At 38.1% G+C, this 25,983-nt stretch overlaps 1 protein-coding gene across 1 annotated transcript in view; it reads right to left on the minus strand.

The window, feature by feature from the left end:
* XRCC3 (X-ray repair cross complementing 3) overlaps positions 1 to 25,983 on the minus strand; it is a 624,633-nt gene that overhangs the window by 286,810 nt on the left and 311,840 nt on the right. The window lies entirely within an intron of this gene.

Here is a 25,983-nt window from a genome sequence, read left to right on the forward strand (position 1 = left end):
ACATACATTAGAGTCCTCCTTGGTCTTTGTGTTTGGCTCTTTGCTTGCAGACATTTCATTCTCTGATCAGGTAATATGATCAGTGCTAGTTAGTATAGGGTTTGCTCCAAACAGCCTATTCAAACCTGTGCAAGCCTGAACTACATACTGTATATTCTCTTCTATTGAACACACATTATAATTTATAGTTTAAGCTCCAAACCATACAAACCAAATTCAGGTTTGATATCAAGTCGTTGATAACTTTACTACCAAATCCTCCCCCCCCACAAAAGCCTGATCTGCTATATTTTCAACATCCATTAATTGACTAGTCTTATTCCAGCAAATAAATAAAGGCCAGTTTGGGCTAGTCTAGTGGTTAAGGCACCAGGCTAGAAAGCAGGAGACCATAAATTCAAAGTCTGTCTTTGCCATGAAAGCCAATTGGCTGATCTTGGGCAACTCACTTTCAACCCAACACCCTCCTCACAGGTTTGTTATTATGAAGAGAAGAGGAAGACGTGTTGGATATGCTTGTTGCTTTGATTTATTTGTGTGTGCGTATATACTCTACGTAGCAAAGTATACAAATAAAATCTTAAGATAATTTCAAAAGAAAGCCAGACAAGAGGGTGACTTTGAAGACACAATTTAAACTGTCCAGGACAGTGACAATTTATAATTGAAAATCGCAAAGTAAACAATATATGGGTGCAGTCTCAATTATTGTACATGTGTGCATAATTTTGCTTGCATAAGATAGTACCTCACCTGTATTTCTCTTCTTAATATGTGTTTCATGAACTATTATTCCACTTTTGTTTACTTGACAGATGTTTTCTCAGCTAACATGGGGTTATTAACATATCAAAGGCTAACAAGTGAGAAAGGCAGACTGGGATTCTAGCATGAAGAATCTTAGTCAAATCCATTATTTCCCTTACTCAGACACTATATTTGGCTGCTGTAATAGTAGCAACTGATGTAGAATCTTTTTGCTAAACTGGGAAAAAAAACCCTGCCTTGATAGAATCATAAACTCACAGGATCAAAAAGGACCTTGGAGATCAAGAAGAGATCTGAGTATTTTCTAATTCAGAGATAGGATACCTGATGCCCATGACAGTCAATGCCTCACCAACAAATCCCCTGCCATCCCCATCTGACTTTTTAAATAGATTATTTTAATTAAAAAATAAAATTAGGTGGAATCTGGCCATGCTGCAAAGAAAGTGCCAACTTCTAGCATGAACTTTATTTACAAGTACAATATGCCTCTAGGTCTCTTATGCATTTTTAGAAAAGAATAATAATAAAACTTGGATGGCTACTGTCTAGTGTTTTAAAAGGAAATCTGCCCACCTCAGAAAACAGCCAAATATACAGTAGGACAGAAAAGAAAACATCCCAAGGAAAATAGAATGGATTGGGCTGTAACCTTGCTTGCTTGTCTTTTGGAGAAAGGGTGTTTTGTGACTGGAACAGAGATCCTGGCATTTTATAATTGGATAAGTTGCCCTTTGGTGGAACATCCTCCACATGTTTCCATAATCCAGATTTGGTTGAAAGAGTTACCAGTAAGTAATGCTATCACTACTACATTTTCTTGGGGCATATCAGACATCCCATCAACACATCTTTCTAAGCTGAAGACTAAATATTGGGGTAATTCTTTTAAAAGGACATCAGTTCAAAGAGCTATAGTAAAATTTTAAGGATGAGTCATAGGAGGTCAAGGGACTATTGGCTATGATGAATGGCTACTTAGCCATTGGCTTGGGGATGGTTAGCATCCCATTTACATTATGAAGAGGAAGCTGCTGTAGACCATAGGCAAAACCAAAGTGGTAATTCTGCACAACTCCTCTTTCAAACATACTACCCATCCTACACACACACACACACACCTCTGGATTAAGTTAAAATTTGCAGACTAGAGGATCCCCAGACAGTATTTTTCTTTTTTCTTTTGATATATGTAAAACTTAGGACACTAGAAACAATGAATTCTGTGTGGCAAAGTAATGTCTGTAAATAATTTGGAAAGGGAAAAGGGGAGAGAGAGACTATATATACTGTCCAAAGCTATAAATCCAAGACAGATATTTTTCCTGATCTATGACCAAAACATACTTTCTTTAATTTAAACCTACTCTTTCCCATCTGGTCTGAGTAGATGGGAAACTAAAAGTAGTTTTACACTACTTTACAAAGGATTTATTTTATGTTCTATTGCCAATCCATTTCAAGGTTAATGTTGGAGCCAGTAGGGATTTATGATCACAAAATAGTTGCTGGCAGCACCAATGGCCAGCTACAATAATATATTGTCAAAAGCAACTTTGTACATTGGTTGATTAAAAGTACGGGTAATATGGACTTGTCCAGGCAATCTCCGAGAATTGGACATGAGGAAATTTTAAAAAATGATAATAGGCTACAGAAAATCCAGAAATAATAAATTTCATTACCATCTATGGTTTTATTGGTAGAGGGTGCCCTGAATGAAGAAGTATTCTCAGACTAGGGCAGGCAAAGTAGTAAGATTAAGATTATCCAGGCCTGAATTATCACCTTTATAGGATCTACTGGAACTCCAATGGTATCTTTGGTATATCAGACTCTTCCCACTATAATGCCTTCATGGCAGACCTTAAAGGGAGAGGGCAACATCCTCTTCTACATCTACCATGATGCTGGTATATAATTAAAAGCAAGAGTTGGTTATTCTCTGAATGAAAATAATATCTTATCACAGTATGAATTACCACACTCTTGGGATTCACAGTACATGCTCTAACTGGTCCTCCTGAACCTCTTTCCCATTAGAAACATATCTTTTCTCCGAGTATACTTACAATGCTTTCATGTATTACTGAGAATAAGGTACTTCCAATCTGAAAAACTGTCAGATTCATTTGTGCACCAAAGCATTAGAAATATGCTGCTGCTTACATAAATAGGGACATTCAAGCTCAGTCCTCTATACAACTAAATGGAATGGAGGGAAAGTAACTGGACAAGATTAAGATTGAGTTCACTGATGTTTTGGGACTGTCAAATTAACTAGAGAGCTCAGCTAGAATGGAATTAACAAAAGAGGATGAAAAGGTTGATCTTTGCTTTCCAGAAACTGGTAATAGGGAAATTATTAATTTCATGTTTTAAATCTGGACCAGGTATGCCATATAGAAGGGAAGTCCATTCAATCCTGTGCACATTTGCAGACAAAATTGTATTTAAAAAAATCCAACATACCTTTTCATTGTAACAGCACTTCTATCAATGCCACTGCGGTTCATTTAATGAAGTCTCTAGTCTAAATAGGAAGAACTATGCACAATTTTTCTAGAAAATACTCTCTGCAGAGAGACTCATCCTAAAATGACATAAGCTACTTTAATATATGATTGTGCTGGACTTCTTTAAACCATGTGTAAAAAAAGGGTGGGGGTGGGGAACAGGCTGACCCACTGACTTATCAAATGAGAATGGAATGACAAGTCTATTATGAAATACACATCTTAATACTTTCCTGTTTATCCTTTTAAGGCACAGTGACTCCTTGTCCTCTAAATTAAGTCAGAATAGTTAATCTGAGCCTGGCATAACATCTTATAAGCACCTATCCTATCCTGTCCTGTCCTGTCGTTCCCTGCCCTGCCCTGTCCCATCCCATCCTATCTTAGCAACCATCTGCTAAGGCTTTGTTGGACTTCACAAAACTCCATGTAGCATTTTGTGCTTGCATTTGATTGAAACTTGCCACCATTCTTCCTATCTCAAAATTTTTCCTTGACTGCCCTATAGTGCTTGAGTACCACTGACCCAATAATATCCCCACTCATCCACAGGGCTTTCTTGGTATGTACTCACAATGGTCAGATTGCAAGAACCATTTTGAGTCCAGGACAGATGAATTGATTGCTAAATTTAATATTCTCCCTAAATTGAATGTTCTCCTTCCATCGTTCCCCTCACTTCTCCACCAAGACATTTTATGCACGTAACATTCTTTTTTTTTAAAAAAAATTCTTGTTTTACACTTCCCATTTTAAATGTACCAGCTGTATCAAAACTTCAGCAGAATGGAAAATCCAGACCAGAAACTCACAGAAAGTTTTGAACAGAGATAAGGTGGGTAAACACCATTCCATCCTGTCTCAGGTGAATAAAATCTGTTTGCTCCCTGTCCTGGATTCAGACTTTGCCCAATTTGGAACACAGCCATATTAACTCTTCTAGCCTGGTTAGAAGCTCTCTGCCACCTCCACTTTATTTACTTTTACCCAATCTATCTATGCATCTTCCCTAGCTGTGCTTTTTAGAAGTACCAGGAACAAACTTTTATCTGCAAAGCAGGCAGTGCTGTATAACACAACTACCTCCTTCCCTCAATTGTTTACTTACAATTTTGTGGTTCGTGTAAAATGCCAATTTTTCTGCCTAAGGTAAAACACCACATGATTCTCCATCCTCATTCTAACTTCAAGGGGCATTATAATCAAGGGTAGTTAAATTTGTTTGGTGGCTGAGTCCAAAAAAATCTCTTTAAAGGCCCTTCTCTATGATAGTAATAGATTACAATATGTACTTGATTTTTTTTTTTTTTTGGTCTTTTCATAGCAATCCACATCTTCTGCCTTTCTTTGATTTTAAGCTCTCTGGATAGTGCCAGTTTCAGGCAAGTGCAAAACTAACAGAAGTGAACACAAAAACAAATCAAGGTAGTCTCTGTGCTCAGGAAACAGGTCAATTATACAAGACATGCCTATGGGATTACCAAAAGCTTTGGCAAAAACTATTACTCATAGCCTGATCCTGTTGTCCTAGAGGGGATTTCCTAAAGCGATGTCTCCATTGTCACGCTATGTGTTGGATCATTACATCTTACTCCAAAACAGTTTCAGTGTCAAGAAGAGGAACCATGAAATTCTTAAAAATGCATGTTAACTGCTTAAAATGCATGCATGTTTTATAAAGTTTGGATGTAGGATGAACTAAGAAAGATGTGGAAATTGAGAGAAGTTTCATTTACCATATTGGAACATTCTCAAATCCAGTGTGCTAATCAGCCCTCTAATGATTACACTTAGGTTATGTCAGCTTGCTTTTCCTGCATTCCGTACAATTGTCCATGTGAGAAAGTCTTTGTGCTCCTAATAGAATGGGACTTTGCCTTAGAATTTTGGTTCGTGTTGAAGGCAATTCATGTTCAGCTGCTGAATGTATTATTTTCTGCAAAAGCATGTTATTATCTGAGTGTAGGCTGAGCGGGAGGTTAATGCTTATAGGATGACCCTGCTTGACAACTTGGGTTTTTTCTTTTTTCTTTTTATACCAGCCACATTTTGAACCGAGGAAGGGCTGAATGACTCTTAATGCTGGTTCCACCCACTGAGTCACTTCCAGAAGAGTTGAAATGCCTGCATGACTTGAAATGCTCTCAGCCTTCTCTGGCCCAGTGAAACTAATAGACTGCTTGAGTGGCTCATGCTAGCTGTATCATACTGAACTACAAACCAATCAACACCTTTAACCTTGTATGTTATGAAAACCTAGCCCATATCATCACTCTGTGTTCATGTGAATGCACTTGCCATCCTTTTTCAAAAGACAGTGACTTGCCTGAACTTACGTAGTAATTTCCATGGTCAAGTGCAGATTTATTCTGGTTTCTTCTCTATTTAACTACCTGAATATCATGCTGGCTTTTATATACATATATAGATTCAAGGGGGTGAGATATGGATTTTTTTGTATGCTACAGAACTCTGGTAATTTTGCTTCCAAAATCTTGAGGGCTGCACCTGTCCTTTTGTAGCCATGTAAAGGCTACAGGCATACAAGGTTCACAATCGGCTACATGCCACAAATTTCACCTTTCCACCATATTGACAATAGAAGAAAGGATCCAGAAAGGTGGCTAACTTTGGCTTGATTAACTAACTCATTTCCAAAAGGTCTCGGTTTTATTATCCACGTCAATTGCTCATTTGTGAAGAAAACTGAACAGTGGACCTATGAAGAAGGCTCCATTCTGTGTATATCATTGCGCACTAGTGGAGGCAAGGGTGGGTGGGTGGGTGAAGATTTTCTCATATTAGGGTGGAGACGCAGCTGCTGGAAAAACTGTGCAAGCCACGTTCATAAGTGATTCTCGAACGGTGACTTTTCTACTTACCGGTGGGACTTGGACTGAGTCAGGCAGGCCCTTTCCCAGGTCACACCACCTCATGCCACCAAACTGCAGAGTTTTATCAACTGGCCAGTCCTCATGGAATTGTTTTGCCTTTCTCATTAAGCTCTCCCCCCGCCCGCGCCCAAATAGAGGCTTGCTCTAAGCCCCTTGCCCCCGTCCCCGCGCTGGTTTGAGCGTCATGGTTACCGCGTTGTCACCTCAGCCCAGCGCTCCTCCGCGGACTTGGAAAAAGGGTTCTCACTCTCCGGCATGCCGGCAAAGGACGCACCGGCGCGTGCGAGACAGCCAAGGTGGAGGGAGCCTGGCTTTTCCTGAGAAACTCGCCCCCCCCCCGCCGCCTTTCCCTGCTTCCCCTACGATTTAAGGCGGTCTCGGCCCAACCTGTTGAGCGGTTTTGTGTGTTTTTTTTGTTTGTTTGTTCTTGTCGCTGTTCCTCCTTTCCCAATGACGAGACTGTTCGGAGCGCACCTGGGTGAGAGCAGGAGGCGCCCAAACGCGCCACAGAACAGGTTTGCCTCCGGCCCGCTCCCTGCTTAACGTTTACACCGACCCAGATGAGCGCTGTGGAGAAAAGGAAAAAAAAAAGAAAAGAAACCACACGCGCGCGCACATACACACACACACCCCGTCAGCACCCTTCCACACCTCCCCGCCACCCCCACCCCGCTTGCTGTCGTTGCAAAGGCCGCCTGGAAAAACTGGTCGCGGCAGGGGCGCGGGCCGCATTCTTGCTTGCCCCTGCAGGCGACGGCGAAGGAGTCGGGCGGGTATATAAGAGGAGGAGCAGGTTGAGGCACCTCGAGCTCAACTTGGGACGGCGAGGAGAGAACGAGAGGAGCCGGCTGGGCTCGAGCCCACCTCTCCCTACCTGACAGGGCAGCCCAGCTTCGACTTTCGACGCTCCGGCAGGATAATTTAAAAGAAGCTCCTCCGGGCTCGCACCCGGCATTCCCCCACCTCCCGCCGCCACCACTGACTTGGCCGGTCCTTGGCGCGGGTATGGGGCGGAGGGGCAGAGCGCGCGCGCTTCTCGCCTGGATCTTCTTGGCACTTTGTAAGTGGCGCTGCCTGCGAGGTGTTGGGTCCAAGGCAGGCTTGTCTGCGGTGTCTTTATTGCCTCCGCCGTTTCTTTTTCCCTGTTTGCTTCCCCTCCCCCCCCCTCCTTTTTTCGTCTGGCTTAGCAGGTCGCGGAGGTGCAGAAACGTGAAGTGCGGTTTTGTGAGATTTTTTGGTGGGGGGGTTGGCGGCGGGACTGGGGAGCGGGGGGAGCAGGCGGGAGGTCGCTCCCTCTTTCTTCAGCCCAGCCCAGCCCAGCCCAGCCCTGTCCTTCCAACTCCAAGCTCTCTAAGCCTGCTGGGTGCAGTGGTTCTTAACAGTTCAACAGTTCTGTAGCATAATTGTGAAATGTTTAGGACCACTTGATCCGGACGGCCTATGCGTCGCAGGATGGAAAAGAAATGACCCTGTGGATTTAAGGGAAGGGGAATAATTCGTGAGAGAAAAACGACGAACTCAATCCGGATTTCAGCTGCTGTCACTAGAGGAAGAGAGTCAATCATTTGCAAAGGTGGGGGGAAGGTTTAAAGCCACTTTGTGAAAGGGCCCGTCTAGGTTCATCTGCAGGGACCCCAGCAAATCCTGAAGATAAGCCAATGAAAGTCTGAATGAGTCAGGAAGAAAAAAGGAGAGAAATAATCTCAGAACAACTTCTCCTCTTAAAAATGTTGAGTCAAAGGGGCAAACAACAAACAAAAAGAAAATTTTAAAACAGAGAATGTCAATTCATTTTTTTTTTAAAAAAAGCAAATTTATAGTTCCCAGGATGACTGCAAGTTTTGAAGAGCAAAGAGAAAGCAAAAATAATAGGACAGGCGAATAAAGAAAATGAAATAGAAAGCACTTTGTTCACTAAGCAGCGCTAGAAAACTAACTGCAGGGAAGTAAACGTAATCATTATAAATTGCTGTCATGATGGTCAAAGAAGTCCAATAGAAGGAATAGATGGGACAATTTATTTCATGTGTAAAATCTGGTTTCATGTTAGTGACAGCTCTTTGTTATTCTAAATCAAAAATAAAACAATTCTCACTATATGAAAAGCCAGGTTATCAAGCTGTGGCAATAGAATGAGATCACCAATATCTTTCAGTGTGCCAGCAAATTAGCTATTCAAGTCAAGATAAGGATAGTAATTTAAAAAAAACAAAACAGATAATAAGATTTTTGTTTTGTAGATTCTGACACTGAAGGTAGAAATCTAAGGTTGACAGCTTCTGGTGTCACCTACACTATTTATTGTAGAATAAAGCCTCTGTTGATTTTAGTGGAATAAATATTCAGAGACATCAAAAATACCAGGTATTCACTTTGGAGGTCTACTTTTGCAGGTGCCTAGGTAATTTTCATTGTGTTGTTCAAATGATATATTTACTTAACTCCAGAACATTGCCACTGCAGAATAAATTATTTGGAATCCAAGTGTTTTCTTTCTGAGAACTCAACTCAAAATTTGTTTTCTTGGATTTTGATCAGATATACTCCCAGGTAAGAGAATTCTTTAGATTACAACTTTATGTGAATGGGCCTATTCTCCCGCTCCCTTCCACAAAAGAGAAGAAAAAAGTATACAATGTAATAAATATAGAGAAAGTTATCTTCCCTTTTTTCTGGGAGTATGGGGAAAGAAATGTGTAGAAGGTTGCTGAACAACAACAACAACAAAAAACCTGGCCAACATATTTCAGTTTAGCATGTTAGGCAACCCAGTTTCTCATGTAATTAGTTAATGTGGTACAAACCCAGAAAATTGAGTTGAACAATCCATTTTTATGTCAGTGTTATGCAAAGAATTTTCAACATCTCAAGAGTTTCTGAGAGTTGGGTAGCATGTACATTTAATATATTGCTATTAATTTGTAATATTTAGGATTCTGTAATGAATGAATGAATCATTGAATGAATCATTCTGATGAATTGCAATGTATTTATTTCCACATTCAAAACCAGAAAAGTGATGTTTTTGATTTTGACTGCAGGTTGTTAACATATATACTTAAAAAGTGAATCAGGAGAGAAAATACGTTGCACTGGGTTGCACTTTCCCACTCTGTTGCTGCTCTCAGTTTCATACCGGGGTACAAAGGTGTGGTGACATTTTCTTTATCTCTTGGCAAAACATCATAAAGATGAAAGAGTTACCCAATCCTTTTTTTTTTCATTCAACACGAGGTGACAATTTTTACAACTTGTGGCGAGTCACATCAAACATTAGTTATTAGTTGTACCTCCTGTTGAACTGGCCTGAGCAGGAATGCTAGGGGTTTCATTTATTCATCAGTCATTTTCTCAAATTACAATAAACGTGTGTCAAGGGAGGAAAGCCATGTTTGTCTATCATAGCCAAAATTTAGAATGAATTTGGTATAACCTTTTCCGTCTAACACAGTTTGTTGAAAGGCATGAGCTTTTTGAGCTGCAGCTTTCATCAGAGAAGGAGATCTGTCTTGGCTATTTTGACACAATACAATGAAACAAGTCAGAGACACATTTATATAATATGCTAATTTAGTTAGTCTTAATCTTGATTAGGTTTTTTCCCCCCCAGTAACTCAATATATGTTTTGAACCCTATGTACTTGATCAGTTTTTGATCCAATGTATAGTGAAAACCCAGAAAATCAATTAATTCATTAACCAGGTTACCTAGCACTTTTACAGCACAAATATATAATATATGCATCCTGCACTAAATGGATTCTTTAGTACTTTGTTCCCCTTAGGAAATCTAGGAATCAGTTTGAGAAGAGAGCACTAGCTGGATTTCTAGGACTGCTGCCATGTACCTTCCGGTAGCTTTATTTCCCAGAACTCCTTAGAAGAAAACATGACCAAATGAATTTGAGTTGAAGATAATACACTTTTGAATCCAGAAGTTGCTGTGAATGCTCTTGTAAGGTATTATTACTGCCCTCAAAACTCATAATTAAGAGGGGATCATCATATAATGTTGTGCTATATAATGGAATAGTCATTTGATTAGGACTACAGGATGAAAATATCCAGTCAACCATTAGAATTCAGGAAAGAGTCATGGGTTTTCTGTATCTCTAGAGGTTGTCTGAATTTTTTTTCTTTTTGGCCTTAGTTATGATAGCCTTATTAGATAATAATTTGTAGGACTGGAATAGAAAAAGAAATAAATTAACCTTTCCTAGCATTGTGCTATTCAGATATGTTGGACTTCAAATCTTATAATTCCAATCACTGAGAAAATGGTGAGATGATGAGAATTATAGTCTACATTTTCAGGGCACTTGATTGGAAGTGGTTGGAATTAATGGTCAAGAGTATTCTAATGCATTTTCTAAATAAATCAAGACATGGAAAATTGTACATAAATAAATTAAAGGGGGAAACTGCTGTCATATGTCCACTATAAAGTTTATAAAATTCAATGGAACCAGGTAGATTGGGAATCTGATTAGGAATGCTCTGCAAATTCAGGAACAAAAAACTAACAGTTAAAATGATATTTTGAATGTTTTATTAACTGACAAGCTCCTATGAAAGACGAGATTATTATTCTGCAACACAGACTTTGTTACTTTCTCCTTCATGTCTTTTTTCAATATATTATACTTTTAATCAACAAATAAATGTATTTCCCTTTAAATACTTTGCATGTTGTTATATTTGTACTGGCTTTAGTGGATGTGATTTGGAAAGGTATTCCCTACCTTTCCACTATATATTTCATTTTTAAAGGCTTTTTTATGTTTTTTTGTCTAAACAACTCATAGAACTTTCATATGGTTCATCGCAGAACATATATACCTCCCACCTTCTAACTCTTATGTAGGAACTATATAGCATCAATCACATTCAAAATAAATTAAGTGAAATGACTCCGTGAAATTAAGTGAAATAATTCCATGAATTATTTAGTGAAAACTGAGAATTAAGTGTGTCAGCACATCCAACACTGCAGCCTAATCTTACAGAAAACAAATTAAACCAATTGCACCAATGCTGACCTATGCCAACCAGTCCAGTGGATTAGTCTGTTGAACAAGCTGCTTGGAACAGGTATTACAACTCTGCTGTCTCAAATCAAAAACAGGTTAGGTGAGATTAACTGTGGCATAATGAGTTTAATTTTGCTGGGAGTCACCATAGGGTGGCCCTCTAGCAGTGTTTCTCAAGCTCTGCAGCAGGCCAAAACAAGCCCAACAAAATTTAGAAAAACATGTGCATTTTGTCTGGGGCTCGGCTGGAAGGAGCACTCCTATATTATCATTGCTGACAGCTTCTTAATTGTCCATAATGAATGTAGAAACAACCATGCATGGGAAGAAGACAATCTGCTTATTGTAAGAATCACATCATATGACTGGCTGCTTCATAGAATATCTTTGATTGCATGCCACTTACTTAATATTTTCCAAGTTTCAAAAAACAAAAGCTTTACTTAAATACTAAAACCTTAGATGCAATGCAAGAAGGAGAAGGGGGACAGGGGAAAAACAAAAAAAAAACAAGAATGCATAATTCAGGTATTAATTCCTCTCTTCCCTGACAAAGGTCAAGCTGATCTGAGATTCACCTAATAAGGATCCATTTTGGGATTTCTATTATCTTGGAAGAATGGCTGCTAATAACGTGGAAAGTATTGATATATGCACTACAAACTTCACAGGTTTCCATATTTCAGGAATATGAAACACACTTGGACTGAACAAAGAAGTCATTTTAGAAATAAATTTGAATCTAATCTTAAATGAGCTTACTCAGAAGAGGACTGATATGCAACATTTTTGTAAAGGCTATATTTCAAAAACTCTACTCCAAAAGTGGAATGTGAGGTTCAGATGGGATTGTTAGTCAACACCAAATCCAATGACTATTGAGTTGGAGGCCTCCCCCTGTAGCTTTTAAGAAGGATCTTCCACTTTATTATCATAATCAGTCAGCTAGACTTTATATCATTCAATCCCATGTACAGAACTGGAAACTTGTCAGAATGACAAAAGCAAACTCTGCTATTGTGACACAAGCTCTATACTTTTTGTACACAACTTCACACATACATGAAAAAAGGATGGAACTTATATCACAATTGGGTCATGTTGCTTCTATAAATTGGATCTCCCTAACCTAATCCTTCATAGTAGAGTTTGGATCTTGGCTTGATTAAAATTCACCCATGTTTCTCAAAATACTTCTGAATGTTAGCAGCATTCCTCAATTGTATATTATTTGTTGGTGTTGCTTGGAGCTGTAGTTAACAGCTTCTGAAAGAACACAGATTTTTAATTGCCCGGCCCACCATCTGAGGATTTTTCTAATATTAGGACATGTGAACCAGACCGCCTCATCAAAGGAACTGTGGTTTAGTGTGGGGATCGGGTATATAGTGCCTACAGACATCATTCTTCTCTCAAATATTTCCTTAGGGGTACAACCCCATCTGACTTTTTTTTTCAAAAAAGATCTTATAATTAAAAATGGAAAACTAAATGCTACCAGTAATTATTTGCAACAATGGCTTTGGAACCAAGAAAAGTTCTACTGGATTCATAGACAGTATGAAAGAGATGAAATTCATCTTCTGTTAAACCTTGTAATAATCTTTGCCTACCAGAGCTTCTACAAGAGGCAAATTGCCCATAGCTGCCATTTTTGAGTGCTCCTAAATTCCAAGTACTGTTTTCCCTTGTCCAATTTCTTATAACTGTAATACATAATGATTTCATGACACTAATGTAAAAAACAATGCACATCCAACAATATATGTATCAATGAAAAAAACATCAGTATCTACAAAAAAGGGTGTCTGGATGGACAGGACTTGTGGCACAATGTCTCAACAATGCAGTTGTCATTCCAATGAAAGCAATGAGGTCCTGCTTGAAAAGAAACCATGATTAAATGTTCTGATTTTTCTGAAGTGAAATGCTGAATGGCTACTATAAACCAACCTAAAGTAGCCTAGTGTCCCCACATGTGTTGTATTTTATTTCTTATAATCCTTATGCAACTCATCCAACGTTGACTCAAACCAACCATTCATCAACCTTTATTGTTTTAACAAATGGTGTTTCTCCAGCATTGGATTGCTTTGAATTTATTATCCCCCTTTAAAACAAGAGAGAGAGAAAAAGCCAGGAGATTTCTTTTAACCTGATGGTAAAATTAGGAATAATTCCATGACATTTTTATAGCAGCAATGAGCAGAAGTCTTCTTTCTCTATAACCAGTTTAACCTTCAAAGTATTGTAAAGTAGCTCTGGACTCGTTGGGTTGACAAGATGAAATAAATCTAAAAATAACTCTTAGTGACTGCATTTCATACACTGAATAACTTACATGTGCATTGAATGGGAGGGGAGGGAAATTTCATCAGGTATTATGCATATGTCCTCTGGGCTACAATGTTTTTCTGAAAGTATTTTGAGTTAGAGCAACGTTGCTAAATTGGAGTATAAAAGCTAATGTTCAGGGTTTTCTACAGACATAAACATTTGCCTTACTGGGCCTTTGCTTACTAGTTGGAACATAAAATAGAAAAAGCCCTACTAAATTAGAAACAAAATATCATTGGAAAATTCATTGGAATATTTTAGAGAAGCAGGACCGTAGAGGTAATTCCCTGTTTCCAATCCATGGGGTATGATTCAGTATGGCTCAGTGTTTGAGATGGTCAAGTAGACCAGCAGTTTTCACTTATAAAAGTAATTTAAAAAAATATCCCAATAGTTTCCCAGTAAGTAGTTTTAAGCTTGTGGAATTTAGGGAAGTGGACACAAGCTCTGCAATCAATGGGCTGGTTCCATGTCCATTTGGTTCCTTGGTAACTAACTGAATGGAGGAAATTGGTTCATTTAGGAAGTGATCATAACACTTTTAAGGAGGGTGAAATATCATCAGGTTTGTCATAGAATTATAAAATAGGGCATAACCCTAGAGATCATCTAATACAACTTTTGTTCAGTATAGAAAGCACTAGGGAATGTCTGAGGGGCTACTATTGAATCTTTGAAGACCTCTAACAAAGGATAATTCATTATTTCACTTAACATCCTATTCTAACACCTGATAGTTTGTACAGTCAGAAAATTTATCTTGATGTCCAACCTGGACCCTCTACCTTTAGTTTTAACCCAAAATGTTTTGGGCATTTAGGCACATTCGCTTATGTTACAACCCCATTGATATTTGAAAACTGCTCTCATATTTCCCTTTTGAAGGCTATCCAGGTCCTTCAGTCATTCCCATCAAGGCTAAATTTCCAGACCTCTCAGCATCGTGGTAGCCCTCAAATTTGTCACCGTTTTTTAAACACTGGTATCCAGCACTGGGCATAGTAATTTAAAGGGGTCTGCCAGGACAGGGTAGAATGGAACAATTACTTCCTGTGACATGAATTTTATGCTCCTGTTAATGCACTTTAAGTTGCAGTTCCTTTAATTGCTAACCAATAACTAAACCTATGGGATCTAGCCCTGCTTTCTAGGGTAGTAGAGTAAATAATTGCTCTCTTCTGCTTGATAGCCTACAGTAGATTAAAAAAAAGCCTTAACTGACCACAGTAAAACAGCTGAAAGCTTGTTACATACTTTGATGGGTTTCTATTAGAAAATCAAAGGATTGAAGGGTAGACTGGGAAATAAACACATATGCACTCACTTACCTACACACACACACACAAACAAACAAACATGCAAAGCAAAAACATATGAAGAATTATTGCAGGAATTACGTATGCCAAGTTTAACAAAAAGAAGGAATAGGGGCGATATGATAGCAGTGTTCCAATATGTAAGGAGTTGCCACAAAAAAGAGTGGGTGAGCTTATTTTCCAAAGCACCAGAAGGCAAGGCAGGGAACAATGGATGGAAACTAATCAAGGAGAGAACCAATCTAGAACTATGGAGAAATTTCCTGACAGTGAGAACAATTAATCAGTGGAACGACTTGTCTCAGGAAGTTCTGGATGCTTTATCACTGGAGGTTTTTAAGAAAAGATCATTGGAGAATCATTTATCTGAAATTATATGTCTGAGCAGGAGATGGATGAGAAGACCTTCACGGTCTCTTCCAACCCTGTTATTTTGTTATAACCAGCATTCACAGAAGAAGGAAATGGCAACCAGGTACTATACTGCTGCAAGAAAACTACACAGCCATGTCCATCTGACATCAGAGTCAATCTTAATTCATAGGAGACATTGCATTTAACATAAAAGTCCTTCAAGTGAGCTGTGTTTTCATACCCAGTCTTCTCATTTCCACACACAGACATACCGTTACTTTAAACATTCCATAAGTGACTGTATTTCATGCTTACCTCTGAACCTATTTCTCACAATATCACTTTTGTGTCTTTGTGACTTGGAAATTTAGGTTCTGTTAATTTTCTTCGCTTTCTTTCTGCAGCTGCATTGTACTGCTTTGCGATTTATCTTGCAACCACTTATTTATATAATAGGATATTCTCAGACATCTTTTTTCTTTACACACAACCTTTTCCAACTTTCAATCCCATTTTTCTACAGTTCATGTCATGCTCCAGCATGGCTGTATAGTGCCACCTGCTGCTATATGAGAGATACTCTGTAATAAAACTCCAAAAGAAGCAGCTGGAAGACTGATGGCTCTGGTGCATGCTTTTGTTTTTCTAGTGCAGCTTATCTCAGAAGATATCTTTCCAGCTAAATTTTCACTATTTCCACTGCTACCACATCTCATTTTTCCTCCTCCACTTCCTGCTCCCAAAAGAAAATGTTTAGAGTTGCCATTTTTTCAAAATGTTAGCGTATTTCATTCAGGAATGTTTTAGATATGTCCAGACTACAGCTCCCAGGACTCAATCTACAGACATGTTGACTTTGATTCTGTGAGAGAGAGTTCTGGGTAGCCTCGGTTGGAAAAGCCTGGGCTACTGTGAGGAAGAAGTTTAACAATAGAAAGATGAAATGAATCTGCTTGTGGAGGGCAGTAAGTATGCTCAGTCCTCAGTACAGAGTTGACTTGCTTATATTTTGGAAAACTTGGGTATTCCCAAGAGCTTAGTGGATATGCTTGTGTGTAGCTGGGAACTAGGTCATTTGTTTTTTCCCCCTCTTTTTCCCTAACAATTTCTCCTCCTCCTCCTCCTCCTCCTCCTCCTCCTCCTCCTCCTCCTCCTCCTCCTCCTCCTCCTCCTCCTCCTCCTCCCTCCTCCTCCTCCTTTTCTTCTTCTTCTTCCCCCCTTTGCTGAAATTTTATAAAAAATTTAAAAGCCCCTTTGCTGAAATTTTATAAAAAATTTAAAAGCTAAAGAAAAAAAGGGATGGGAAAGGCATACATGAAAGGCAACCCCAGTATATGAATAAATGTAGTTTATTCTTCTCTTTGTCACGGGCACTCCATCTTTCATGCACGCTCATTTTTATACTTGTGTAGTGCTACCAAGAAAACAATATAGACATGTCTTTATATAAGAACCAAACAGCTATAAATCAATATGTATCATAATTGCATAGTTTCACTGGCAACAATATGATCACACTTGTGCACATTTCATAGATGCTGTATTTTTAAGCTGCGTTTTTTCCACTATGGGTACGTCAAAACAATTACTTCATTAGAATTACAAATAGGCAGGCTTGGATCAAGTTTGCTCCTTGAAGTGAAAAACAAGATGTTTACCTACATGTTTTTCTGACAAAATCTAATTGTACACATGAATTTAAATGTACATGTTATTTCTCTTACTTTTATGTGACACAACTGAAATACTAATCATGTAATTGCAATATGACACACACACACAAGCTCACACACATACACACACACATCATTGGTTTTGAGTACTATAAATTAATTTGTATTCTTATGCAATTTCCCCTTTCCTTTCTCTTTCTGTACAAGAAAATAAAAATAACTGGCAATTACAAGTTCGTTTTTCCTTTTATGATAAGACAACATCTCTCAATTTAAGGAATGGCAGGATATCTAGGGAGATTCAGGCAAAGTTTCAAGAGAGGAAATCACCTGCAGAGCTGCTGCCTTTTCTTCTGTTACCACTCAATACACTCCATCTGAGGTGGATGTCTCATTCTGCTTAATCTGGCAGGACTGGTGTAGACAGGGCCTTGGTGCTGAGAACCTGCCAATGTTGTACCTTAAGACTGCCTAGAATTAATGAAATATGTAGATTTCTAGAAAATAATAAATATATAAAGATGTACTTTTTTTTCTTATTATAATTACAAAATAATTTTAGGATAGATTTGGGATGATAATACAAACTGTTATACAATAAATTAAGTAAATTATGGTTATCTTGTAAAATATGAATGAATAAAAGTATAGTCAAATGATTGATTAATAATGATACTAAAGTATTTAGTTTTCAATTGATAATATGAGATTATATGTAATGTAATTGAAGACTACGAAATGGAAGCACAAAACAATTTGTAAACCAACCGGCACACTGTATGTACACCTATGGAAGACAGCTTGATGTTTTTATGTTTTGTTTGTTTATGTTTGTTTTTTTTAAAAAAACAATAAAATTAAAAAAAAGACTGCCTAGAACTTGAATACATGAACTCAATTCACACTGTAGAATAAATTAATCATAGATATCACACTTCTAGCAGCTCTTCACAACCAAAACTATTATCATAATAATCTTATTAAGCAGATTTTATTGAAAGGAAAAAGGTTAGGTTACATAATCTTGGAAAGTGGATGTATTTAGAGCTCCATTTACCTGTAAAGGAAGGTTGGAGGTTCTTTGAACTTCTTGCTAACTGCTTTCAATCCACTGGGGACCTTGCTAGTCACTTCCCTGGTATGAGAGGAATGTGCAGATGTTCTGGTCCTGTAATATAAAATGGACATTCTGTTTCATAGGCTCTGAGAATACCATTACAGTTAGACAATTGAACTCACCCCCTTCCTCAGTGCAAGAATCCAAATTAAAATATCCCTGACAGATGTCTATGCCTAGTCTCTGCTTAAGCACATTTAGTAGGAGTAGCCTATCATTTTTAGGGTAATTGGTTCTATTGTCTGACAGCTCTTATCACTCAGAATCCCCACCCCATTAAATCAGAATTTGCTTTTCTATATCTTTAAATCCATTGGGATTCTGCCCAGTTCTATTTGAAGTTTTGGTTTGTAATGTTCCAAGTATCTCATAGTGTGCACTATGGATGGTTTGGTTGTTCTCTACTTTCATCATTTGTAAACTGTGCATTGTTTTATTCTTTTGTTGTGAGCTTTCCAGAGTTTGGCCTACAAGATTGGAGGCTATGCAAATATTTTTCATGAATGAATGAACAAGCAAACAAACCAACAAATGTGACTCACAGCATATACTGTGGAATGTAAAGGGTTATTGGGAAAATATCCAACACTGTACCATCTTCATCTCTGCTGATTGATTGATTAAGTGTGATCACATAGACAGATTTTCTCCAGACTATTCCCAACCTGATGCTGCAGACCTTCTAATGATATACTGTACCCATTACTGCTATAACTGAGTCCATCCACCTTGCTATTGATTGTCTTCTTCTCTTTTCTGCTATCTTTCCCAGTATTATTGACCTCCAAAGATTAGGTCTTCATATAATGTATCTGATGCCTAATAATAATTTGGGAGTAGTCATTTGTGTCTCAAGGGAGTATTCTATATTGACTTATCCTATGATCTTTCGTTGTGCTTCTTGACTATTCATAATATTCTTAGAAGCCTTTTCCAAGCTTCCCAGAGTCACATTCATGAGATAGATGGCTATAGGAATTTGATAAATACATACTTAAAATAAATAAATATAGAATAAATAAATACATAAATATACAATCAAATAAATCACCATTTGAGTATGTTATACTTCAGTATGTTCTATCATGTTTCTTCCCAGGCCTGTGAGAATTTGGAGGGGGAGGGAATTATTCACAAGACATATTCATTTCTTGTCTTTTATTATCCATGTTAAGTGAATTATTTATGCTCTTCTTCACTACCTCTCATTGCTTATGCCAAATGAAACATGTTCTCCCATTCACCACCACTTATTATCTTTGCCAAATGAATCTAGTCATCTCCTTAAAAAAATGTATTCTGGGGCTAAAGTTTGATGATGTTTGCACTGACGTTTGAGGATCAAGAAGAAATGTGCAGGGAAGCCAAATAATTGGCTGGGTTCATTCAACAGGCCAGACTAAAATGTGATTGGTTGTTTCATGCTCAACACATTATGTAACCCAGTCTGTATTATTAACTTTTGATTTCAGTGTTTTTGTGAACCCAGACTATTGGACTGATTTGATAAACTACAATTAAATGATATATGAATTAGTGTGCTGTAAGAACCCAACAAACCAATTGGCTAATCTGAGATCTAAAGCTCCTTTATTTAGATTAGTAATGTGCCAACTACCTGCCTATTGAAATCACTTTCATTTGTTCCTTTGAAGAAGGATGGCTGATCTAAAGGGAGGGAGTTGCTCCTTATACAGTAATCTAAAAGCAGATATGAGTGCTAGAATGAGTGAAGATCCAACTAATTTATGAAGCTCATCACTGCATAAGTGCCAGTAAAAATGTGGTTTTAGCTTCAGAAGAAAGTAAAAAGTAACAAAGTGCCATTCCTCAGAAAATCAAGTTCATGAAAGAGACTTATTGAAATTCATTGGACTTTTCTAGTGAGCAAGTGCAACGTTTATTCTGGTGGGATAATTATCAAGCACAGAAAAATGCAGTTCTTGTTAAAGGATACATGTTCTTATACATACATTGTTGGAATGGGGGGCGGGGAGAGAAGAGAAGTGTCAAAATTTCAAATTTTTAGCATAAACTTTGCTGTTATCCATCTTCTCGGTCTGCAGGTTTTGTAGATAATCACCTCTGCACATAATATGAAGGTTTAATTGGCTGTGGTAATTCTGGTCCCTCTGGGTTATAGAGTTGAAGACTATTAATATCATTAATCGTTCAGCTGATAATGCGACCAGCTTTGTCCAGAACAGCAGGTCCAAAGACTACACAGAAACTCATGGAGCTCTCCAAAGTCCTAAAAATTCTTCAACGCCTTAGTTAGGAGCCTTGACTCTAACTGCCAATAGCAGCCAGTAGGGGGCAGCTCTTCAACATGCTCTTAACTTCCTTCTTCATTTCTTAGTGATAATTGCTTTATTTTATATACATGCATAAAAAACTACGCTCCCACAACTTCCTTAGAAAAGTTGATTATCCTATTATCACATTACAGATTCCTCTGCACATGCTTACAACAGATAGTTTTCTTCATTAACATGGTCTGGTTATATAGCAAGAGCCTTCTTACACACATATTTAGACTCTCGAGATATAGATAGGCATAGTTTCTGACAAAGTAACTATGTTTTAAAAATCATTTATAAGAAACAAGGAGAGAGTGAATTCTAGTCTCACCTGGTGTCCAGAAATCAGCTGATTGACTTTGGACCCCTCACTCTCTTTCACTCCAATCCATCTCATAGGGCTGTTATTATGGGGAAAATGGAAGGAGGAAGGAGTATTATATTTGCCTCCTTGAGTTATTTATAAAGTAATAAAGCTGGGATAAAAAAATATAATAAATAATGAAATAATAAACAATTCAAGACAGCAGACATATCTAATGCTCCTTCCTCTTAGTAGTTTCCCCACAGCAACTCTGCAAGTTGAGAGTGCTTGACCGAAAGTCATCCAGCTAGTTTTATGCTTAAGGCTGAACTAGAACTCACAGTCTCCTGGTTTCTAGCCTGGTGCCTTAACCACTAGATTAAATTGGCTACCCATAAACAAATATTTGACTGCTTGCCTGGCTATTTGACAATTGTGTGATGGGCACTGTTAAATTAGAGGGAGCTATAGTGAATTCTCCATTAGGTATGACATTCACTTTGTGATTAATTTATGTGGACAAAATTGGGTAACTTCCATTTATACCAGAAGAAGGTAAATGAAATAATCAGAACATATCAATTGTTCTCTGTACACTTATATGTATATTCTGACATGCGTTTGTGAAGCAATATTTAGTAGCATGTATGAAATTGGGTTTTATATTCTGGCCTTCTGAATTGCCTGCCAAATATTTCTCCAGTTGTTGTATGTAGCTGTAAAATATTTTCATCGAAAACTATCTTCTGCTACATAAGCCTGCCCAAGATTTAAGAATGGCATCCAGCTCATGCTATACAGCACTGCTATTTCATGAGCAGCGATGGGTATGAGAAGTGAGTCCTTTTTGTATTTATCCTAAGAATTTTGGATTTTCAGAGGAAATTCACTTGGCTTTACATCTTTTATAAAGTTTTCAACTCTGAAAGGCTGATCGTCCAATCTAAACAATTGTAAATTGGTACACTACACTATTTAGTTGCCATTCTGATATTTCTAAATCATAAGTTTTATTTGGGTTGTTTATCTTAAATGTATAGGTTATACTGTATTTATCATATGAGCAAATAAATGAATTCTGGCCAATGTATTTAATGGTAAAATTTGTCTGGCAGAATATCCTTCAAATTTAATATTTTGACAAGTTTAACATTGCCTAGAAGTTATGGGTCCAAATACGGTTAATATCAAATCAGTTTTCACATTACTGCTATAGTTGTGGATAAAGCAATTTCAAGAGTCTGAATATGGATTAGGCCCTTTGTTTTTCTTGCACACTGGTTCTAGATTGCAACTCACAACCAAGCTGTTCAGAAATAATTGAGGCTGAAGCATTTTTGTTTTCTTTTTCTTAAACTGCAAAGAGGAAGTATTAATATCTGATGCCTCAGTTGAGAATGTGCTACATTTTCAGGAGAAGGCAATGGATCAACTGAGCATGCAAAGCAATCAAGCAAGCAAGTGAGGGTTAAACTGGCATGATTAGGGTGACAAGAAATTAAATGGAAGCTCCCGTATCACAAATGGCTTCTCTTTTTATGACTTGCAAATTAGAATGGAAATTAGAAAAGCTTCTGTGCAGGGAACCCTACTGCCTCCCAGCTATGGACAACTGAGCAAATGATTGCCAGCAACTGTCTTTCATTAGGAACATGTCAGGTGCTCCCCCGCCCCCCCCCGACCTTCAACAACTGTCTGCAGTAAGGATTTTTCAATTAGTTGTCCAAGACTTGAGAGCTGAGGAGAATCTACTCAAATTCACATTTCAATATGCCTGGACCAAAATCAGAGTCTTACTTACTGCTGATAGGCATTGGCGTCTAATTGTCAGAAACAATCTACATCTTTGGGGAACGGAGTTGGAACTGAGGATTAGACTTCCTGCTGATTTTGATGCATATCTCAGACATGTAGTATCTAATCTGGGGTTTCCCCTCCCCCTCCCATGCTTTGATGTTCCTAGCATGAATAGTCTTTGTCTTTTCCATTACCCAACAGCCACTTGCCTTTCTTGAGGAATTTCTCTCTGTGCAACGAAATGCAGTTAAAGCATGAAGCCTACAGATTCTTCCCCTTCCGTCTGGACTTCCTCTATTTCCCTAGCCCAGTATTTCTCTACCTTGGGAACAATGCATGGAGTTCAACTAGTAGAATTCTCCAGCCAGCAAGTTTTCTGGAGTAAAACTAACATTACTGTGGATATATAATTCAGATATGCACATTTAAAACTTATTTTGGGAAGGACATGTTGGAAGTTAAAACCCACCCCTCTCCTAGATAAGTGAAATATTTTGGATATATTAAAAAGACAGAATATTTCTCCTAAAAGAGAAGTAGAAACTCAGAGAGGCAGAAACTCAGCCCCCTTACCTTTGCTATTGGGCCATTAAGACCTGGGCCAGTCTATTCTACATAACGAAGATCTACCTCCTTCAGACAGACCCATAATAGGAATCCCAAAGCCCTTTCATTGCATCAACATTCAGCAAGGCTCAACCAAGCCTGGGACTCAGGACAGCCTACAGAGTTGCCCCTGCATGGCCCGATAGGAGTCTGACAACCAATCAGAATACAAGTTCAAATTCAAATCCCAACAGAGGACCTAAAACCCAGGGGCTGTCATCATCTCTTCCCTTTTTTTCACTCAGGAGCTCCCAGGCATGTGGTCCTGTCCACCATTAAACCATCTTTCCAAACAGCCTCCATATTTCCAGTGTCTTTTCCCCCACTTGGAACCGAACCCAGAAGGATATTTCTTCCTACAGACCTTTAGGTTTTTTTTTTCCTATCTCAAATTGTTCGTCATATATAGGCTGTAAAAGTGTCTCTCTTTCACACGGTATGCATGCACTTGGAGCCCAGGATCTCCTGGTGCTAAGACAATATTGCCCATTTTCCTTTAAGAATGAACTAAAAGCATTGTGCTGCCTGAGTTGAGTCACAAGCACCAGCCACTGCCCCTAGACAAAATGAACATTCTCATGGATAGCCAGATTATTTTGGCAGCTATAAATATTTCTGGGCAGTAAAATTGAAGTAAGTCACATCCCCATCTCTTCCACTGGGATCTCAGGTTCCTGCTGTTGTGTTTCACAAATCTCTTTAAGGATTAGACTCTCCCCACCCCCCACCCCCTCTTTGCCTCATGCTTATGGCTGTTGCAGCATCTCCATGGCCACGTGATTTACATTTGGATGCTTGAAAACTGACTCACATTTATGACAGTTGTAGTGTCCCAAGGTCATGTGATGCCCTTTTGTGACCTTTTGACAAGCAAAGTCATGGGGACACCAGATTCACTTAACAACCGTGTTACTAATTTAACAGCTGCAGTGATTCACTTAACCAATATGGCAAGGGAAAGTTGTAAAATGGGGCAAAATTCACTTAACAAATTTCTCACTTAGCAACATAAATTTGGGGGTTAATTGTGGTCATAAGTTGAGGACTACCTGTATAGCATTCTTCTGAGACCTATTATTTTCTGCCTACTATTCAATATTATTCCATTTCTCATTGCTCTTGCTGAAACCATTCAAAAACAGCACTAAACCTGGTTCTAAATTAACAAAAGACAGTAGGGATAACATTTACACCCCAACCCACAATAGTTCAGTGTGGATTGACTATACTTAAGGGATAGAAAATGCTGAACAATGTTTAGGGGATAGAAACAGAAAAATGGAATGAAATGGTTGAACTGAATGGGAATGTCCTAGAAGAGATGGATTCACAAAGAGGAGTATTTTTATATTCTGACGTTTCAATGAACTCCAAGTTATAGAAAAACTAACATTAGGAATATTTTACAGGTGTTTTATTGTAGAATCTTAAGTCAGATAAAAACCTCTTTTTTCATATTGCATTTTTAAAAAAAGATGTTCATTGCTTCGCTATTGCAACCTATGCTTCCTTTTACATTCTTCCTTTTAACAATGATTAAGCTTGTTTGGACTCTTAGATTTTCATTTTCATGCAGTTTTCTCTAGCCTCATTCTTGCTATATGAGCAAAAGCAACATTTAATATTTCTAAGTGTTTCTGGAAAGCCCAGTTAATAACTGGATTATCGAAGAGATAAGATAATATAGTACCTTTCTATTAAGTGGAATTCTTCACCAAGAATAACTATGTTCAGCTGATTACAAATGCAAGCATTTTACTCATCTCAAATAATTAAATACCATTTTTGCACATTAAACACATATTGACCAACCCGAAATTATACATGCTGACCCCAAATGCAGCAAACCTATGTCGATCAATGTATATTAAAGATTGCATTATTGTTTATTTCTGCCTGAAATGATTACATTTATAACAGGTTTCTTTCTATCCCTAAGATTTATGCACTCTTGCATTTTTCCTATAAAAGTAAGTTAGTATTACTTTATATTTTCCATACTTCATTAAACAGAAATTAGTTTACTGTGCAAAATCCTATGCATGTCTAATCAATTATGTCAGATTGAATTAAGTGGAATTTATTCTCGGACAACTATGGATTAGTTTTCAGTTGTACTATGGTGTCAATAGTAATAATAATCAGTAGCATTTATAGAACAATATGCAAATGCAACCAAAGCATTAGTAATCTTTACAATAATTCTGTAAAGCAGGCTTTCAAGTTGATGTAGTGGTTAAGGCAACCAGGAGATTGTGAGTTCTAGTACTACCTTCAGGACAAAGACAGTTGGGTGACTCTGGATCAGTCAGCACGAGAAAGAAGGCAATGGCAAATCACTTCTGGAAATGATGCCAAGAAAACTTATGGGACTTGCATTCACAGATACACACACACACACACACACACACACACACACAGAGAGAGAGAGAGAGAGAGAGAGAGAGGTCTTCACGACCATTATCATCCCTGTACAAACAGATGTCTGAAGCATATGATGGTGATTGGACAAAGGCATCTCTGTGAACTTTTAGTGGAAGTGAAAATCAAACTTGAGACTTTCAAGAAGAGATTGGACTGCCATTTGTCAGAAATGGTGTAGGGTCTCCTCTTGGGTGGGAGGTTGGACTAGATGACCTACAAGATTGTTTCCAACTCTGTTAATCTGTTAAATCTCTCCATGCAGTGAGAAAACTTGAGTCAAACTTAAGACTTGTTATAGTGACAAATCTATACAAAACTTTCAGAAATTATTTCCATTGATTTCAATGGGATTTTCTTCCGGTAAGAGCTGTGGTGGCGCAGTGGTTAGAATGCAGTATTGCAGACTAATTCACAGCTCACTCCAGGAGCGCGATCCTGACTGGCACAAGGTTGACGCAGCCTTTCATCCTTGCAAGGTCGATAAAACGAGGACCCAGATTGTTGGGGGCAATAGGCTGACTCTGTAAACTGCTTAGAGACGACTGTA

The sequence above is a fragment of the Pseudonaja textilis genome, chromosome 1 (genome assembly GCF_049901715.1).
Source record: "Pseudonaja textilis isolate UNSWEBS1 chromosome 1, rPseTex1.2, whole genome shotgun sequence".
In the NCBI taxonomy this organism is placed as follows: Eukaryota; Metazoa; Chordata; class Lepidosauria; order Squamata; family Elapidae; genus Pseudonaja; species Pseudonaja textilis.